This window comes from Pongo pygmaeus, chromosome 6 (assembly GCF_028885625.2).
Source record: "Pongo pygmaeus isolate AG05252 chromosome 6, NHGRI_mPonPyg2-v2.0_pri, whole genome shotgun sequence".
NCBI lineage: Eukaryota > Metazoa > Chordata > Mammalia > Primates > Hominidae > Pongo > Pongo pygmaeus.
Window position 1 is genome coordinate 1,609,942 of NC_072379.2, and position 19,900 is coordinate 1,629,841.

Consider the following 19,900-nt stretch of genomic DNA (forward strand, 5'->3'; position numbering starts at 1 on the left):
TGTGAGATTGTACATCAAGTGCCAGCTTGACTTTGATGGGGGTGAGCTGTACATGTGTGTTACCAGCACATATGGGTAAGTGTGTGCGGATGTGAGCATGGAAACCTGTGCATACATGGAGGCTTGTGTGTTTGTGGAGCGGCTGTGGGACCTAAGGACTCACCACTGTGTGGCTGGGGCCAGCTCTGTCCCTCCTTCTCTGGTCCCTCCGGCCCCTCTGTGCCCACGTGGTCACTGCATTCACCTACCCATACAGCTTCAGCCCCTCCCGCGGTCTCCCTGCTCCTGCCTTTGTTCCCGAGGGCAGCCCATGGACCCCATGCCCAACCCATTGTCCATCTGCCTGACTGTCTCTCCTGGTCCATGAGCCGAACACTTTTTATCTTCATTTTTTTTTTTTTTTTTTAAAGACAGAGCCTCACTCTGTCGCCCAGGGTGTGGTGCAGTGGCGCGATCTCGGCTCACTGCAACCTCCACCTCCCGGGTTCAAACGATTCTTCTGCCTCACCCTCCCAAGTAGCGGGGATTACAGGCATACACCACCATGCCTGGCTAATTTTTGTGTTTTTAGTGGAGACAGGGTTTTGCCATGTTGGTCAGGCTGGTCTCAAACTTGTGACCTCAAGTAATCCGCCCGCCTCGGCCTCTCAAAGTGCTGGGATTATAGGCGTGAGCCACCACACCCATCCTATTTTAGTTTTTTTTTTTTGACAAAGTCTTGCTCTGTCACCCAGGCTGGAGTGCAGTGGCACGATCTCAGCTCACTGCAACATCTGCCTCCTGGGTTCAAGCGATTCTCCTGCCTCAGCCTACCGAGTAGCTGGGACTACAGGTGCGCACCACCACGCCTGGCTAATTCTTTGTATTTTTAGCAGAGATGGGGTTTCACCGTGTTAGCCAGGATGGTCTCGATCTCCTGACCTCACGGTCTGCCCGTCTTGGTCTCCCAAAGTGCTAAGATTACAGGCAAGAGCCACTACGCCCGGCCTTTAATTTTCGATCGCAGTAAAATGCACATCACAGAAAATCAGCATCATGACCACGTCCCTCTGCAGAGGTCAGTGGCACTCAACACATTCACAACCCTCAGCACCTGTCTCCAGGGCTCTTTCATCTCCCCAAACTGAAACTCTGCCCCATGAAACCCTCACTCTCCCTCCGCCCTGCGCCCCCCGGCACCCACCGTTCTGTTTTCTGTCTCTGCAGATTCGATTGCTCTAGGGACCCCGTGGGTGTGGAATTAGATTATTGGTCCTTTCATGACTGGCTTATTTCACAGAGCCCGATGCCGTTGAGGTCCATCCATGCTGAGGCAAGTGTCTGACTCCCTTCACTCTGCTCAGCTGAGCAGTATCCCATGGTGTAGATTCCCGTGGTGTGGATTCCCGTGGTGTGGATTCCCATGGTGTGGATTCCCGTGGTGTGGATTCCCGTGGTGTGGATTCCCATGATGTGGATTCCCGTGGTGTGGATTCCCATGATGTGGATTCCCGTGGTGTGGATTCCCGTGGTATGGATGGACCACACTGTGCTCATTCACTGGCCTGTCGGTGGACACATGGGCAGCTCCCATCTCTCAGCTCCTGTGAATAACGTCTCTGGGAACGTGGGTGAGCACCTGCCTCTCAGATCCTGCTTTCAATCCTTTTGGGTGGGGGCTGGGTGCGGTGGCTCACGCCTGTCATCCCAGCACTTTGGGAGGCCAAAGAGGGTGGATCACCTGAGGTCAGGAGTTTGAGACCAGCCTGACCAACGTGGTGAAACCCTGTCTCTACTAAAAAAAAAAATTAGCCGGACATGGTGGCAGGCGCCTGTCATGCCAGCTACTTGGAGGCTGAGGCAGGAGGATCTCTTGAACCTGGGAGGCAGAGGCTGCAGTGAGCTGAGATCTCGCCATTGCACTTCAGCCTGGGAGACAGGCTTAAACAACAACAACAACAACAAATTAATCCTTTTGGGTTTTTTTTTTTTTTGAGACTGAGTTTCGCTCTTGTTGCCCAGCCTGGAGTGCAATGGCACGATCTTGGCTCACTGCAACCTCCACCTCCTGGGTTCAAGCGATTCTCCTGCCTTAGCCTCCTGAGTAGCTGGGACTATAGGTGCCCGCCACCACGCCCAGCTAATTTTCTTTTCTTTTTTTTTTGTGAGTCAGAGTTTCGCTCTTGCTGCCCAGGCTGGAGTGCAATGGTGCCATCTCGGCTCACCGCAACTGCCACCTCCTGGGTTCAAGCGATTGTCCTGCCTCAGCCTCCCGAGTAGCTGGGATTACAGGTATGTGCCACCACACCCGGCTAATTTTTTAAACATTAGAGATGGGGTTTCTCCATGTTGGTCAGGCTGGTCTCAAACTCCTGACCTCAGGTGATCTGCCAGCCTCGGCCTCCCAAAGTGCTGGGATTACAGGCGTGAGTCACCATGCCTGGCAGGGCCACACTCTTCAACTACAGAGCACCCACCTCATTGGCACTGGTCCACTCATTGTCCAAATTCATTCGGTCCACAAATATTTACGGAGCATCCCCAGCTGCTGGGTGCTGGGACCCACCAGTGGGCAGGAGGGCCGTGCCCACCCCTTCCTGGAAAAGACATTCACCAGGTAAATGCAGAGATTCAGCATTGGGGTGACCCCAGCACACAGTCCTGAGGGAGGAAGCACAGTGATTTGATCGGATTTGCTTTTCTCTTCCGTTTCGGATTCCGTCCAACCCTTGAAGGACCTCTGAGGTGCCCCGTGGCTGGTTCTAGGCCCCATTCAAGCCTCCTCCTCCAGAAAGCCTTCCCAGTCCTGGGCATCTGTAGCCAGCTCGGCCTTTCTCACCTGGGGCCTGGAACATCTCCCATTCTGAACTGCTGTGTTTTGGGTTTACTGTTCTCTGGCTTTTGGTCCCAGGCAGACGGTGGCCTCTTGTGTTCAGGGACAAGGCGAAGAGCATCCATGCACCCCCACGGTACCCAGGCTAGGGTCTGTGCCTGCCAGGCCCCCGGCAAAGCCTGGATGATTAGGGCTGGGCTGCTCTCCTGCCTCTGTCCTGTCTCTGGCCTCTCCGTATCAGCTGGTGGTCATCCCGCCCTGCACCCATCATCCCGCCCTGCACCCGTCATCCCGCCCTGCACGCCCCACCACGTGGATGAGCTCCCTGGGGAGTTAATGGCTAATGGAGTCTCCGCTCTCTCTTGTCAAATGCAGCCATCATCAGCTGGTGCTTTAAGGGACCCTCTCCCGTCCCCACCCTATTCTCAGGTGGCTCCTACCCACACCACCTAATGGTGAATCCCAACACGGGGACACAGGCAATGCCTTCCCAGCACCACTGTGGGTGCCACCAGGCACGACTTCCTAAACACCCACAGAGCAATACCTGGAAATTCAGCTGAGGCATTGGGACCCCAACCTCTCCCAGAGTGGCCCCAGCTCCACGGCGTCTGCATGGCTCCAATCATGAGCAGAGCAGCCCCGACCTCCGTCCTGACCCAGGGCACCAGAGTGCCACTGCGGATCTCACCACCATACAAGCCAGACCTGCTAGGAAGCTCTTCCCTGCCCCACCAGCGCTCGGGCCGATGCACACAACGGGGCCTTTTGAATTCCCTGAGGTTAAGGTTCCCCTTGAGTCTCCTGGGCTACAAGCAAATCCCCCGAGGGGAGAAGTCCAGGCTGACACAGCCTCCTGAACCCCTGCCTTGGGAGGCCACACCTCATTTGCCTCTAGAACAGATGATTGGGGAGCACTGTTTGCAGAGTTCTCTCTCTCTGGGTAAGTTCCAAAGCCACATCTTAGTGGATGCGCTATGGCCTGGGTGGATGGCTCTCGTGTGTTTACAGCTGGGTCCCTTGCTTGGGAGCTGCCCCTGGGTGGGCAGCCTCTCCAGCCTGTTTGAGTGCTTTACCTGGAGCAGGAAGAGGGCCTTGTGCTCTGGGCAGTGGTTCCTTGGGCACTGCATCGTCTTTGCTTCTCTCCAGGGCCCACCTTCCCTGGCGGCTGCATCCCAGCCGAGGGCAGGCCCCTTTTGCCAGCTGAAGGCAGAAAGGCCGGCAGCCCTGGTGTGGGGGCGGGCAGAGAAACCCCCTGGAGTGGTCTCCGTTCTTCTAAAAGTGATGTTGACCCCCGTGTCGCAGGCAGCTGGCAGAGTGGCGGTTCGATCTGTCGTTACAGCCTTGCATCACTGCAGTCTCCCACCCAGGGAGCATCTCTGTCCAACCACAGCGAGCCTCCAGCTCCTACCCTCTGCCTGGGCTGGGGCAGAGCCTGGGGTCTGGGTGGGAGAAGCGCGACTCTGGGATTAGACCTTACAAAGCAGGTTCCTCCTGGGAGTCAGCCCGGGTCTAAATGCAGCTGGGTGTGAAGGGGGTGCCATCGGATGTCGAGTTAGGAGGATGAGACCTCCAGCCCTGGCACCCGCATGTGTCTTTGGAAACCAGCTTTGGCTGCGCCCCTGGGGACACGCCCCTGAGGACACTGTCTGCCGTGGCCTCCCGCTCTCCTCCCCAGCACAGGCAGGGGGTCTCCCTCCTCCACCGCCACTGGCTCGGCCTCACCCTCCCCGCCAGGCACCTGGCTTTTCCCCGCCGACCCCCCCAGGGGGGCTGCGGCCCCCAGAAAGGCTGCACTCTGGGAGCAAAGTGGCCTGAAACCAGAGAAAAGAACGCCGGGGAATTTGGCTTAAACGCGTTAAACCCAGTGAACCCTCTCGCCAAACGATCGCAGTCTGCGCCCGGTCTTTTAATCTCGTTCGGGCCTCGGGGTAATTTGTTTAGCTGTGCTGATCAGCTGAAGGTTAATTCAATTGGACTTGGGTTATTTATTTGTGCCCGGATTTGCTAAGTGTCATTGGAGGTACATGAGGTCTTTATTACAGTGGCGAGATAGCTTCATTAGGGTGAGGGCCACTCCCGCCGGATCCGCCCCTCCCGCCAGCTCCAGGCTGAGGCAGTCTTGGGAGGCTGGAGCCCCGGGTGCGGTGGCTCCTGTTCCTGGACGCAGGGGATACCTGAGCACTGTGCCGGGAGGCCAGCCTCACCGGCTCTGGTGTTGACACCGGGCGGTTCTCTCACGTAACCCATCCTAACCGAGGCTGAAGGACCTGCTTCCCAGGACCCGTCCCCTCCCTCAGGGGGACCTCAAGGCGTTTTCCCCACCCCGCCTCAGTGTTCCCATCCACACATTGGGAACAGCACCCTGCCCTTCTGCGGCCTCCCAGGCTGGGCTTTGTAGCTCCAGCCCCCACCCCGCCCGGTGACCGGAGCAGAAGGACGCTGAGGTCGCAGAGCGGGCAGCCGGGTTGGCCGGGCGAGCAGACCTCCTGCACGGAGCCGGGATCCTTCTCAGGCAGCCGGCAGATGATGGATTGCACGTGGACACTGCCTGGGATGCGTGTGACTTGGCAGCCTGCCCGTTTCCTGCCCTGGGATCAGACGCCCTGGTGGGTGTCCTTTTCCTGGTCCCCTGTCCTCCTAGCCCGGGGCGGTATCTGGAGGGGGGAGGCTCGCCCCCGTGCCCGTGTCCTTGGGCCACCTGCCGGTCTCTGCCCACCCCGGCCGCGGAGGGGCAGGATGGGCTGTGGAGACTTGGGGAGTTCTGGGGTGACACAGAGGGCCCGGGCTGGAGGCTGTAGCAGCCAAGGCCACGGGAAATGTGGGAGGGGTGGCAGGTGCCCCCCGAGGAGTAGCCCAGGTGCCCCGGAGGCTGCTGAGAGGGTTGAGAGTGCAGAGACGAGGGACACAGGGAAGGCTTGAATTCTCTCGCCATCTTCAATGTCGGAGCCCAGACAGGGCAAGGCGAGGAGGGGTCCGGGGCGAAGACGCCACCCACGTTCCTCCTTCCCACGGGCTTCTTCTCCTTCTAGCCCTTCCAGGAGAGAAACCATCCCACAAGTCCAGAGTAGGGGCGTCCCCGGGGCCACGTCTCCTGAGCAAACACTGTTTTCTAGGAGTCCGAGGATCCTCGGCCATCTAGGTCAATCCCTTTGCAGAACGGTGAAGGAATCTGAAGCCCAGAGAGGGAGAGTGATGCCTCCTGGGTCACACAGCCCATCGGGCAGGGCAGGGACAAACGGCGAGAAAAGGACCAGTGTGAGAGGAGAGCCAAGCCCAGCCAAGCCCAGCGTCTACCCACATCCACACCTCACAGCCACCCGACGGGGAGGGCACCATTGCCCCTTTTCAAAGGTGAGAAAATGGAGGCTCAGAGAGGTTCAGCAACTTTTCCCACAGCTACTCCGTTGTAGAACTGCAGTTCCAGGTATCCCCGAGCTCTCCCTTCCTGAGCCATCTGCTCCTGCCCTCCTATCCGAGCCCTGGCCCTCCCAGTCAAAGCAGGGTAGTGGCTGTTCAGAAGCCTTGGGGCTAGTCAATCCCAGCTGTCTCGGACCAGGGCCCCCCCAGGAGGAGACCCTGAAGGATGCAGTTGAGAATACGTGCTTCCTTTGGGAGGTGATCTCAGGAATTGCAGGGGAAAGAGGGGGAGCGTGTTAGTGACAGCTTTCCGGAGAAACAGAACCAATGCACAGAGGAGATTTAGGATGAGGAATCTGGTTTATGTGACTCTGGGGACTGAGAAGTCCCACCATCTGTGTTGCAAGCTGGAAACCCAGGGAAGCCTGAGGTGTGATTCAAACTCAGCTCAGGTCCGGAGGCCTGAGAACCAGGGCAGCTGATGGTGGACATCCAGTCCCGGGGCAAGAGAGGATGAGATGTCCTGGCTTCAGTGGCAAGGCAGGAAATGAGGGGTGAACTCCTCCTCCCTCTGCCGTCTGTTCTATTCAAGCTCTTGAGGGATTGGATGATGCCCAGCCACTTGGGGAGGGCAGCCCACCTTCCTGAGTCCACAATTCAAATGCTGATCTAATCCAGAAACACTCTTATACACACAATGTGTAGTCTGGGCACCCCACAGTGCACTTAAGTGGACACATAAAATTAACCATCCCAGGGAGTGAGGTGGGTAAGGGAAGATGGGCCGCAATGGGTGTGTCTCCATGCCTGCCACCACTGTGGGGAGCTGCTGGAGCACACGCCTCAAAGTCTTCCCTGAGGGAGAGGGAGCTGGGGTATTTGTACCCCAGCTCTATCAGGCATTGGCTGAATGTCCACACTCCTGGATCACCACCTCTCATCCTCATGATGTCCCATGGTCCTCATTTCACAAGTGAGCTCTGGGTACATGGGGAGCATCAGTCACACCCTGGGTCAGTACCTCAGCTGTCCCTCACATGATATCCTCATTATCCACACTGCAAAGCAAACCATCCCTATGATGGGTTCATTGTGGATCATGACTTAGTGGGTCAAGAGTTTGGAAGTGGCTCAGCTGGGCGGTTCTTCCGCTCCATGTGGCTGCCAGATGGTACCCTGCTGGTGGGCACTCTGGTCTAGAGGGTCCATGATGGCTTTACTCACATGCTTGGCATCTTGGCAGGGACAGCTGGAAGGCAACGTTCAGCTGGGACTCTCCACAGGGCTCCTCCCTGTGGCCTTTCCAGCACAGTGGTCTCAGGGTAGCTGGACTGCTTGCATGTCAGCTCAGGGCTCCCAGAGCCACTGTCCCAAGAGACAGAAGGTGGAAACTGCCAGTCTCTTAGGCTAGGACCAGAAACCAGCACCCCTGCATCCACAGCCTTTTGGTAGTGATGAAATAAACATAACATTTATCATTTTAATCATTTGTAAGTGGGATTAAATACATTTACAATATTGTGCAACCATCGGCACTGTCTATACCTAAAACTTTTTCATCATCTGCAATAAAAACTCTGTATGCATTAAACCCTAACTCTCCATCCTTCTGTCCCTCTTGCCCCTGGTACCCACCATTTTGCGCTCTACCTCTATGAATAAGGCCATTTCAGACACTTCATATAAGCAGAATCATACAGTATCCGTTTTTTGGTGACTGACTTATTTCACTTTACATAATGTCCTCGAGTTTCATCCACATTGCAGCACGTGAGGGCACTTCATTCCCTTTTTAAAAATTTGTATTTTATTTATTTATTCATTTATTTTTGAGAGGGAGTTTCGCTCTTGTCATCCAGGCTGGAGTGCAATGGAGCAATCTCGGCTCACCGCAACCTCCGCCTCCTGGGTTCAAGTGATTCTCCTCCTTCAGCCTCCCAAGTAGCTGGGATCACAGGCACCCACCACCACTTCCAGCTAATTTTTGTATTTTTAGTAGAGACAGGGTTTTACCATGTTGGCCAGGCTGGTCTCGAACTCCTGACCTCAGGCAGGTGACCCACCTGCCTTGGCCTCCCAAAGTGCTGGGATTACAGTCGTGAGCCACCGCGCCCAGCCTTCATTCCCTTTTAAGGCTGAGTAATGCTCCACTGTGTGGAAGGACCATGTTTTGTGTATCCATTCATCAGTGCATGACACTTGGGCTGCTTTCCCCTTTTGGCTGCTGGGGACGGTGCTCCTGTGAACATGGGTGAACAAGTGACTGAGTCCCCACATGCTCTTGATGGAGCCTGGAGCCCACAGATTGAACGGGAGGGGGAACAGCCTCCTCTCAATGGGAGGGGGGCAAATAATTTGCAGTCTTTTTTCTGTTTGTCTGTTTGTAGACAGGGTCTTGCTCTGTCACCCAGGCTGGAGTGCAGTGGCACCATCATAGCTTACTGCAGCCTCAACGTCCTGGGCTCAAGTGATCCTCCCACTTCAGCCTCCAGAGTAGTTGGGACTACAGGTGCATGCCACCAAGCCTGGCTAATTTTAATGTTTTTGTAGCAAAGGGATCTGGAGGTGCTGCCTAGGCTGATCTCAAATTCCTGGACTCAAGGGATTTTCCCACCTCGGCCTCTCAAAGTTGTTGGGATTACAGGCGTGAGTCACCTTTAATCCCCTGCACTGTGCTAGACAGAGATTGCTGAAGACTGTGTTCCCGGGGCCACATAGCAAATCTGCCAAATGGCAGAGGAAAGGGGAGATAGGGGCCCGGGTTCTGGAGAAATGAGGCTGGGTCTGAGGAAGACAGGTCAGAGGCAGCGTGGCTGGGAGATGCAGCTGGGAAAAGTGGAAGGAGAGGGTGGGTGTCGAGGCTTCCAGAGAGGGGTGGGCATGTATCATCCCTCAGGACTGGAGAGACTTGGGTTGGGAGGAAACCAGGCTGGGGAGAATTTGAGAGCCTAGGCATGAAGGCTGATGTGTGTCTGGGCTTCACCACCCCTGAGCTGTGTGGCCAGGAGCCATCACTAAAACTCTCAAACATTCTCTTTTATAAGACAGGAATAATAATAGGACCCCTTCAAAGGGCGTCGAGGGAATTCAGAGGGAAAGTCTGTGCATACCTCTGACCTGGCTGTGATGTTAATTTTAGGAGTCAACTTGACTGGGGTAAGCGGCGCCTAGAGAGCTGGTAAAAAACATCACTTCTGGGCGTGTCTGTGAGGCCGTAATTGCCAGCTGGGTGGGTCCACACTCTCTTCAGTGGTTCCTGGGGCTGGCAGCTAGCAGGTCTTGTGGTCTCTGAGGCCTTGGGGGGCACCTCCCGTTGTTTGCCCCCACTTACATCTGCTCAGGACATGCTTCCCACCTCCACCGCCCCCTCTCCCTGCAGGACCACCTGCCTCTTCCTGCCTCCCCACCCAGCCTGCCTTTTCCTTGCACGACAGCCAAAATCCCATTCCCCTGAGGTTCCAGAAGGGATCAGCACTTGAATCAGCAGACCAAGTAGACAAGTCCACCCTCCCCAATGTGGGCAGGTGTCACCCAAACCACTGAGGGCCCCCCTGGGACAAAGGCAGGGGAAGGGAGAATTCTCTCTCTTCCTGTGCTGGGACATCCATCTCCTCCTGACTTTGGACATCGAGCTCCTGTTCTCAGGCCTTCAAACTTGGACTGAATTGCTCCACTGGCTTCCCTGGGCCTCTAGCTTGCAGACAGCAGACGGTGGGGCTTCTCAGCCTCTGTGATTCTGTGAGCCAATTCCCCTGTAGATCTCTCTCTGTCTCTCTCTCTCTCTGTCTCCCTCTCTCTCTTTCTCTCTCTCTGTCTCTCTCTGTCTCTCTCTCTCTCTACACACACGCATACACAGACACACACGTATATCCTTTGGTTCTGTTTCTCTGGAGAACCCTGGCTAATCTGTGTGCACTTCCCAGGGGCCCAGCCTGAGCCAGAGCTGTTTGGGAGGCTGCAGCATCCACCACCGGGAGCCCAAATCAATTGGACGGCTGTGGGTTGGCGGGGGGTGGGGGGTTCCCCTCTCCGCAGCATCCGGCTGGTGGTCCAAGGCACCGGGGCCCCTCGCTTTCCTCACAGGGCTCTGCCTGCGGGAGGCTGGATTGGTTTCCTTCTTGGGCATCTCAGGATCTCAGCAGAAACTGGGGGCTTCCTGAGGTCATGCTTCCAAAGGTGGGACGTCCTCACTGCGTGCCACTGGCCAACAGGAAGCATGGCTGGCCCAGCCCTCGGGGGAGGGAAATCCACTCTACTCATGACTAGGCAGGAAAAATGGGGCGCAAAGGATGGGAAGAGCCGTGGCGGCCACCCAGAGACCGGCCAGCTGGCGTCTAGCTACACGAGGCCATGCACCAGTGGGAGTGGGTGGTGGGGCTGGGCGGGCAGGAGCAGCCCACTCTGCGGGGGTGTGGGGACAGACACGCACTCTATGGACGTGCCTCGGTGGCACCAGGAGTCACTGGGGGCACCCAGCAGGTGCATGCTTAATGCATCAAGGGTGAGACGTAAACAGCAGGCCAGGCAGGTCCAAGCTCTCTTCAGTGGTCCCCAGGGCTGGCAGCCGGCAGTGCAGGAAATGGGGTCCCCGAGGCCTTGGGGGGCACTTCCCGTTGTTCGCTCCCACCCACATCCGCTCAGGACGCGCTTCCCACCTCCACTGCCCCCTCTCCCTGCAGGGACACCTGCCTCTTCCTGCCTCCCCGCCCAGCCTGCCTTTTCCTTGCATGTCAGCCAAAATTCGATTCCCCCAAGACTCTGCCTCATCAAAGATCCTCTTTCTCATCACCATAATTTTCCGTTTGTAGGTTAAGCTGCACCTGGGGTTCTCAGAAATCTGCTAACTCTCTTCCAACTCCCTGAACTCCTCAAACGCCTCGTCCTCCCCCGCTTCTGTTGTTCAGAGGACAGGACGTAGCAGGCAGGGGCGTGGAGAGGGGGTGGCTGGGGAGTGCCTTGTCCAGGAACATCTTCGGAGACCATGTATGGGTGGGCAGGGAGCCAGGCTCCTCCATCAAGTCCATAGAACTGTTTACCTGGTAACAGCAAGACCGAGGCAGCTGTGCTCTCACCTTTTTGTCCATCCTTTCCAGGGGTCTGGAATCTGAGGCTCAGAGCCCTTTCCCAGGAAGAAGAGGGCAACCAGCCCCTTTCAGTGTGTCCCGTGTTCCGTGCACCTCTGTGACATCTGGTTACTGTACTCTGAAGCTTCGCACACCCCCGCGGTCCCTATCGTAACCCCAGAAAACCAAGGCTCAGAAGGCAACGGGCCCCAGGGCACCTGGACGGTGACGACGGTGGCTGTGAGATGACAATCGGGGTCTCTGGGATTTCAATTAGGTTTGGAGGATAAAATGTGCGAATAGGAAGCTATCACACAAGCTAGAACATGCCCGGTCCCGGATCAGGCTTTATTCCTGCAATTTGCTGTGGGTACAGAGGAGAGAATCTCCCTGGGGGTCCAAGTGGACTGTGGCATTGGGGACGGCATCCCTGGCAGGGGTACAGCGCGGGACAAAGGCTGGGGGGAGGGAGGCTTGGGGCAGATTGAGTGCAGGATGCCTGTGTGTGACCAGGCCGGGTGGCCCCCAGGCCTTGGGGCAGCCAGACCCACCTTGCCTCAGGGCGGTGCTCACAGAGGCTGGGCAGGACGCCTGCAGGATCTCCCTTTGAGCCCCCTGCTGGCCAAGGGGAAGGAAGGAGGCCTCTGGAGATGGGGAGAGAAGCCAGAGCCCAGCCCTGGCACCTTGGGCCCTTGGGAAGCTGCTATCCAGGCAGGGTGGACTGGAGCCCCCGCAGGAGACCCCCAACCCCAGAAGCACCTCTGCTGATAGTGCCCCAGGTTCTCTGTCTTTCCGAGACAGTCCCAAGGTCACCACCCCAGAGAGGGTCACAGCCCCAGGCCAAGGGCGCTAGTCTGCCCTCCTTCCTCCCTCCTTCCCTGCTTCCTGCCACCTTTCTTCCCGCTTCTTCCCCACTCTTTTCTCCCTCCTCCTTCTTCTTTCCCTCCTCCCTCCATCCCTCTCTCGTCTATGCCTCCCTCCCTCCATCTATCCTCCCTCTTTTCATCTCTCCCTCCCTCCGTCCTCCATCCATCCTCCTATCCATCCACCCTCCCATCCATCCATCCATCCATCCATGCATCCACCCTCCCATTCATCCATATATCTATTCATCCATCTATGCCTCCATCCATCCACCGTCCCTTCTATCCCTCCATCCTCCCATTCATCCGCCCTCGTATCCACCCACTCTCCCATTTATCCATCCTCCCATCCGCCCTCCCATCCATCCACCCTCTCATCCATCCATGCATCCATCCAGCCATCCATCCATACATAGATCTATCCATCCATCCATTTATCCATCGACTCTCCCACCCATCCACCCTCCCATCCATCCATCCGTCCATCTGTCCGTCCATCCCTCCATGCATCCATCCATCCATCCATCCATCCATCCGTCCGTCTGTCCGTCCATCCATCCATCCATGCATGCATCCATCCATCCGTCCGTCCGTCCGTCCATCCATCCATCCATGCATCCATCCATCCATCCATCCGTCCGTCCATCCATCCATCCATGCATGCATCCATCCATCCATCCATCCGTCCGTCCGTCCATCCATCCATCCATCCATGCATGCATGCATCCATCCATCCATCCATCCATCCATCCATCCGTCCGTCCGTCCATCCGTCCATGCATCCATCCATCCATCCATCCATCCGTCTGTCCATCCATCCATCCATGCATGCATCCATCCATCCATCCATCCATCCTCCCTACATCCACCCTCCCATCCATCCATGCATGCATGCATCCATCCATCCATCCATTCATCCATCCATCCATCCATCCATTCATCCTCCTATCTACCCACCCTCCCTTCTATCCATCCATCCTCCTATCCATCTATCCATTCTCCCATCCATCCACCCTCCCACCCATCCATCCTCCCGTCCATTCATCTATCCATCTTGCCATCCATCCACCCTCCTGTCCATCCATTTATCCATCCATCCATCCATCCATCCATCCATCCATCCGTCCATCCTCCCATCCATCCATCCATCCATCCATCCATCCATCCATCCTCCCATCCATCCATCCATCCATCCTCCCATCCATCCACCTTCCCATCCATTCATCTATCCATCCTCCTATCCATCCACCTTCCCATCCATTCATCTATCCATCCGCCCTCCCGTCCATCCATCTATCCATTCTCCCATCCATCCACCCTCCCATCCATCTATCTATCCATCCTCCCATCCATCCATCCATCCATCCATCCATCCATCCATCCATCCATCCATTTATCCCCCCATCTATCTGCCCTCCCTTCTATCCATCCATACTTCTATCTATCCATCCTCCCATTCATCCACCTTACCATCCATCCATCCATCCATCCATCCATCCATCCATCCATCCTCCCATCTACCCAACCTCCCTTCTATCCATCCATCCTTCCATCCCTTCTCCACCCATCCACCCTCCCATCCATCCATCTATCCATCCTCCCATCCATTCACGCTCCCATCCATCCTACCAGCCATCCACCCTCCCACCCATCCAAGCAGTCCTTGCCTGTCTAGGACAGTAGGAGCTCTGTCAGCTCTGGAGATACAAAAGTGAACAGGACTAGAAAGGCCACTGCCTCCACGGAGCTCCCTGTTTAGTAGGAGAGAAAGAAAACAAGAAACGAACACGCCTGTATTTCTGTATACATGAATGCTGAGAATCTGGGGAGAACAGCTGGGATGAATTGGGATCCGGGGGCCTGGGATGTTTCTGATGAAGAGATGTTTGGGCTGGGGCTGCAGCAGGGGCCAAGCTGGCCCTGGGATGGAGGAAAGGCCAGTCCTGCCCGTGTCAAATCTGGAGAGGGTGGGGGTGGGGCGGGGGTGAGGGTGAGACAGGGACCTGGACGTTCATTCTGGAGCTGTTTCACAAGCACCTCCAGTGCACCAGAGTCCTGGGACTAGTTGTGGCGCGGGCATGGGGTGGGGTGGGATCGGTGAGCACCCCTCACCTCACGATCCCCTCGTCCCTTCCCTCACCCGCCGCTGCCCACACCCCCGGCTCCTTCCAGGATAGAGCCCGGAAAACAAGTCGGGGGAGGGAGGGTGCGGAGATCCAGATAAACCCCTCTCCCCAAATCGTGTTCCAATTCCTCAATTTCACCTCCTCACTCAACAGGGAGCCATCTCTAGTTTCCCAGGCAAACCCTTAGGAGCTGGGGATTTATTTGTGCATTTTTAACCCATTGTACAGATTCTGATTCCATTAGTGAAGCCACACCTTGGGGGCCACAGTGCCTTTTGTCTGCAAAGGGGCCCTGCAAAGACTGGTCAGGAAAAATTAATTAAACATTTTAACCTCTCAACGTCTCATGGCTGCGACATTCCCCTCCCGTGTCAGCCAAGAGAGAAACAGCCACGTTTATCTACGATCTCCTGGAGGAGCGGAGGCCACTCAGCCCCTGATACAATCTTGGGTGCCGTGTGCATGGGGACAGTTTACAACCCCACATGACAGAAATCAGATATTTAGGGAGATGGAGTGATGGCCTGGCGTTAGTGGGGTCCGACGTGTTCCAGGCTCCGTGCCCTATCCCCAGGGCTCTAATGGCTGTGTGTGGGTGGGGGTGTACTCCACCTACGAGGCGCTGGGAGTCAAATGCATTTATCAGCTTCCTGGAGATTTAAAACCCAATAGCCTCTCTCCTGCCATTGCAGAGAGTGGCAACAGTGTACGCAGGCGAAACATGTGGTTCCCTGGGTCCACGCTGCTTTTTCTTCCCCCAGTCCTGCAAATTATTCTCCCCGTGGTCTTTCTGCTTGAGTCACTGACTCTATGCTCTTTTACCAACCATGTACCCTGTGCCAGGTGCTGTGCCCACCCTGGGTCACCTCGGGGGCCAAGAGAGCTGATGGCCACATCCGGGGGCGTGGACAGATGGGAAGAGGAGCACACCAGTCAATACATGAGCCCATTTCCGGCAATCAGCGCCACGAAGGTACCAACGTGGAGGGGCGCAATCGTGCCTGGGGGGGTGGTTCGAGGAGGAGCATCTGAGGAGGTGATGTTTCGGTTGAGGCTTGAATGCCAAGCAGAAGGCAGGCAGGTGGAGGTCGAGGGAAAAGCATTCTGGGCGGAGGGAACAGTGTATGTAAAGGCTCGGAGGCAGAAAAGGACTCAAATGTTTTGCGGACTCAAAGAGAGGCAGCTTCCTTCAACTGTCAACTGCCGTGATGAGTTATTGCAAACTGTGGGACTTAAAACCACAGAAAGTTACTGTCCCACAGGTCATGAGGGAACCAAGGAGTCGGAGTCAGCAGGGCTGGTTCCTTCTTGAGGGTCCTGGCGGCGGAGAATTTATTCCAGGCCCTTCTCCTGCTTCTGGCAGCTGCTAACAGCTCGTGGCTGACACACCGCTCCAATCTCTGTCGCTGTCATCCCACGGCCCTCGTCACATGGCGTCTGTGTCTCTGTGTCCTCCTCTGTTCTTACAAGGACATCTGTCATTGGATTTGGGGCCCATCCTGAATCCAGGATGACCTCATCTTGATATCTTTAATCAATTCCATTCCCTAAGACCAATTCACAGGGTGAAAGGTCCCATTCACAGGTCCCAGGAGTCAGCGCTTGGGTAGATCTTTTTGGGGTCCCCGTTCACCCCATGGCAGGCAGCACATGGTCTCGGTCATGACCCAGGAGGCTCACGGTGCGAGATGAAGGAGCCAAGGCGGTGGGGCCAGGCTCCGTAAGGCCCCTGGCCCCTGGCACGGGGTTGGCTGTGTTCAGGGTGCAGCTGGCAGCTGCTGTGGGGTTTGCAGGGGCCTGGATGTGGGCACAGGGAAGAGGATGGTTCTCAGAGCTTCCAGGGGATCTGTGGGGGGCAGGGCCTCTCCCATTTCATCGAGAGGAAGATGGAGAAACCAGAATTCCTGAGGCCTTTGGGAAAATGGAGCAGTGACGGAGGAAGAAGGGGAGATGCCGCGGGAGGCCGTGGGACGTACGGAGGGGATCGAGTGTGGGTCGTGACAGTCCCCGGCTCGCAGGTGGGATCCCAGGCTCAGCTGGGCAGAAGGGCCAGCAGGAGGGTTAAGTGTATCCCAAGGCCCGTGGCTGGATAGGATGTCACATTGAGTTTTTAAATTACACTTGTCAAAAACATAAAAGTATTCGCCAGCCTTGAGGGGCTGCACCGGCTGGGTTCTGATGCCTCCTTGCGGGGGTTGTTAAGGAGGCAGAGGCCGGTGCAGGGGCCAGTGCGGGGCATGCGCTGTGTGACCCTGAGCCAGCCCCTGCCCCCTCTGGGCCGCCCTTCTGCATCAATTACGAGGTCTCCAGGCCTCCGGCGCATCTTCCTGCCTGTAATTTTCCCCAAAATCTGAGAGAAGCTTCCCACCCACGATTGCCTTCCAGGCCTGCTCTCTGGTGTAAACACGGCCTCAGCTAAAAGGTTGAACTAATGATGAAGCTTCTCTGGATTCATTATGTTCGCCGGGTTTCTCTCCCCTGTGGGAGCTGTGACGTCAGATAAGCAGCTTTTGGAAAGTGGGTGGCCGGGCTGCTGGCCTTCTGCAGGACTGGCCAGGGCAGGCTCAGTGGGTGTCAGCTGCAGAGGGAAGATGTGTTGGAGGGAGGCAGCAGGTGCACAGGTGTGTGGACAAATATGTGGACAGACGTGTGCACAGGGGTGTGGACAGGTGTGTGTGTGGACAGGCATGTGCACAGGTGTGTGTGTGGACAGGTATATTAGTTTGTTCTCATGCTGCTAATAAAGACATACCCAATACTGGGTCATTTATAAAGGAAAGAAATTTAACTGGCTCACAGTTCAGCATGGCTGGGGAGGCCTCAGAAACTACAGTCATGGTGGAAAGGGAAGCAAACACGTCCTTCTTCACGTGGCGGCAGCAAGGAGAAGTGCAGAAGTGCGGCGTGAAGCAGGGAAAACTATCAGACTATCAGATCGCGTGAGAACTCACTCACTATCACGAGAACGGCATGCAGGTAACCGCCCCCATGATTCAGTTACCTCCCACTGGGTCCCTCCCATGGTACGTAGGGCTTATGGGAACTACACCTCAAACTGAGATTTGGGTGGGGAACTACAGCTCAAAATGAGATTTGGGTGGGGACACAGTCAATAGACGTGTGTGTGCACAGGTGTGTGGACAGGGGTGTGCAGCCTCCAGAGACTCAGAAGGCCAGTGGTGCACAGGCCCCCAGGGGCCTGACTGGGCCAGGTTGGAGCCCTCCAGGCTGAGCCTGACCTGGCAGGTGTGCGGGGGGTGGGCTGCCCTGCCAGGCGGGTCAGACTTCTGGTTGACAGCAAGACAGGAGTGTCCTGGGCTGAGTAGAATTCCCAGGCCAAGGGTCTTGCATGGGAGAAAGGGTGGGGGGTGGGGCTGTGCTGATGCAGAACCCCAGAGAGGGGCTCTGGTGGACACCACCCCGCCTGTAATGGCCACAGTCTGTGGTGGGAGCAGGGTCTGTGGGGGTGGATTTCTGAAAATGCTGATCAGGCGGGGAGGAGGGGTGGCTGTTGTGAGGCCCAGCCTATCCCTGGAGCGACAGTGGGAGGGTTTTGGAGAAACAGACTTGGTGGGGAGGTCACTCTGGAACTGGGATTCAGAGGCTCAGCTGCGGTGGTGCTCGAGGCTGTGTGGGGTCCGAGGAGAGGTGGCTCCCAGCAGGCGAGGCCTCGAAGGTGCTGTGCAGCCACACGGAAGTCACTTGGCCTCTCTGGGCTGCGTTCTTGTCAACACCTTCAGCTCCCATTTAGCTTCCCCAGGGCCGGGCCCGGGTGACAACATCCCAGATGTGTGGGACTTGTGACCGGTGTGGACCAGAGAGAACCGGGAGGAGGTACAGGAGAGGGGAGCCCGGTCCTGGTGGCTGGGAGTATCAGCAGGGAGTTACGGGGCAGGAACAGGGAGAAGCCAGAGCTTCCCCCACCTTCGGGGCTGTGGTCCGAGGGGCTGGGTGCTGGGACGCCTGTGATTTGGGAGAACAGGGCCTGGCAGGGCCTCCCTGGTAAGGCAGGGGAGAGTGAAGGCCCTGGGCGATGCCCGCCTGTTTCCAACATGAGGGTCTCTGGCAGGAAATCAGGAAGACCAGCTCCTCAGAGTCCTGGGTGTTGAGGGTGTTTGGAAGCCCGGAGAGCTCAAATGGAGGACAGAATCTCCCTCAATGATGATGGAGAAGGTCGAAGAGGCCGCAGCTGGGGACATTGTGACCAGAGTGGACGGCCTTGAGTGACGGCAGCAGGAGCCATCCCCATGCATAGGGCAGTGAGGCAGCCGCCAAGTCCTCCGTGGCTCACGTCCCCGCAGAACCCGATCTGCTCGTGAGCTTGGCAAGCATCTCCTGGATTTTTAATTTGTGGGAGAAGCGACCTTTTATATTTCAGATCACATGAAGTTAATTTGCACTCCAAGTTCAAGAGAGCTCCTGAAAAGGTACAAATGTGATTTCTTAACAGCTGTTACTGTCGGGCGCAACATGACAGAAATGATGAGAAGCAAGAGTTCATTTTTAGACAGAGAGGACTGCACGCTCTCTCCCTAGAGCCAGCCCAGGATGGCAGCAATCAGAGAAGAATCCGAGGGAGACTGAAGGCCGAACACTCACCTTGTGTGATGTCCCTGACCCATAGCTGTCCTGTCTCTGTTTAAATACCTCCAGTGACGGAGAGCTCACTACCTCTAGGAGTGGCCACGTCTAACATTGGTTGGGTTTGACTGTGAGAAGGTCTTTCTGGGGTTAGGTCAAATCTGCTTTTGCTGATTCTGTTCTGCCCTCTGAAGACACACAAAATAATCCCCGTTCCTTGTCTTCGAGGAAGTGGCTCTCTCATCTGCTGCTGACCACCTCTGATTCCTTAAGCACGCATATGTGTGCTGATGTCTGGGTCCAGCCTACCTTGGTCCCTGGGAATGGTCTGGTTTTCCAGTGTCTCTAAAGTGGAGGCCTTGGGACCAACACGATGTTCCTTTTCCTGGTGGAGCAGCCAAGATTCCTATCACTTTTCCGCTTCTGGGCGCTGTACCCAGCAAGGCGGGGAAGGTCACGTTCATGCAGAGCTTCTGAGGTACCTGTCATCCCGCCTGGGTGTCGGGGAGCAGGCTCTGTTTGTGGGGTGCTGTGGCCAGTGCTGTGGGGGACAGGGTGGGAGAAGCAGCCCACAGGAGGTTAAATCCGGTGGGTGCAATGGAGTTGACAGTGATGGGAGCTGGCGGTTTTAGGATGAACCTGCCAGTCCAGGGTGGGGCTCAGCTGCTACCCAGGGGAAACTTGCCCCGTATACCAGGGCTGAAGCTGAAACAGTCAGATCCTCTTTCTCAGTTATTTGGAGGAGTTGGGGACAGTGGGTTTGTCCCTGATAGTGGCCATGGGGTAGCTTTATTTCCCACTGGATGTGGGAGATCTAAAGTCTGGTTTTCAGAAAAAGGAAAGAAGGGGCCAGGTGTGGTGGCTCACGCCTGTAATCCCACCACTTTGGGAGGCCGAGGCGGGCAGATCACCTGAGGTCAGCAGTTTGAGACCAGCCTAGCCAATATGATGAAATCGTGTCTCTACTAACAATACAAAAATTAGCCAGGCGTGGTGGTGGGCACCTGTAATCCTAGCTACTTGGGAGGCTGAGACAGGAGAATTGCTTGAACCCGGGAGGCAGAGGCTGCAGTGAACTGAGATCGCGCCACTGCA

The 19,900-nt window shown here is 56.3% G+C and overlaps 1 pseudogene; it reads left to right on the forward strand.

The window, feature by feature from the left end:
- The first annotated feature begins 4,328 nt into the window (after window positions 1–4,328).
- Window positions 4,329–6,408, forward strand: LOC129040804 (putative uncharacterized protein PSMG3-AS1; annotated as a pseudogene).
- The last annotated feature ends 13,492 nt before the right edge of the window (window positions 6,409–19,900 follow it).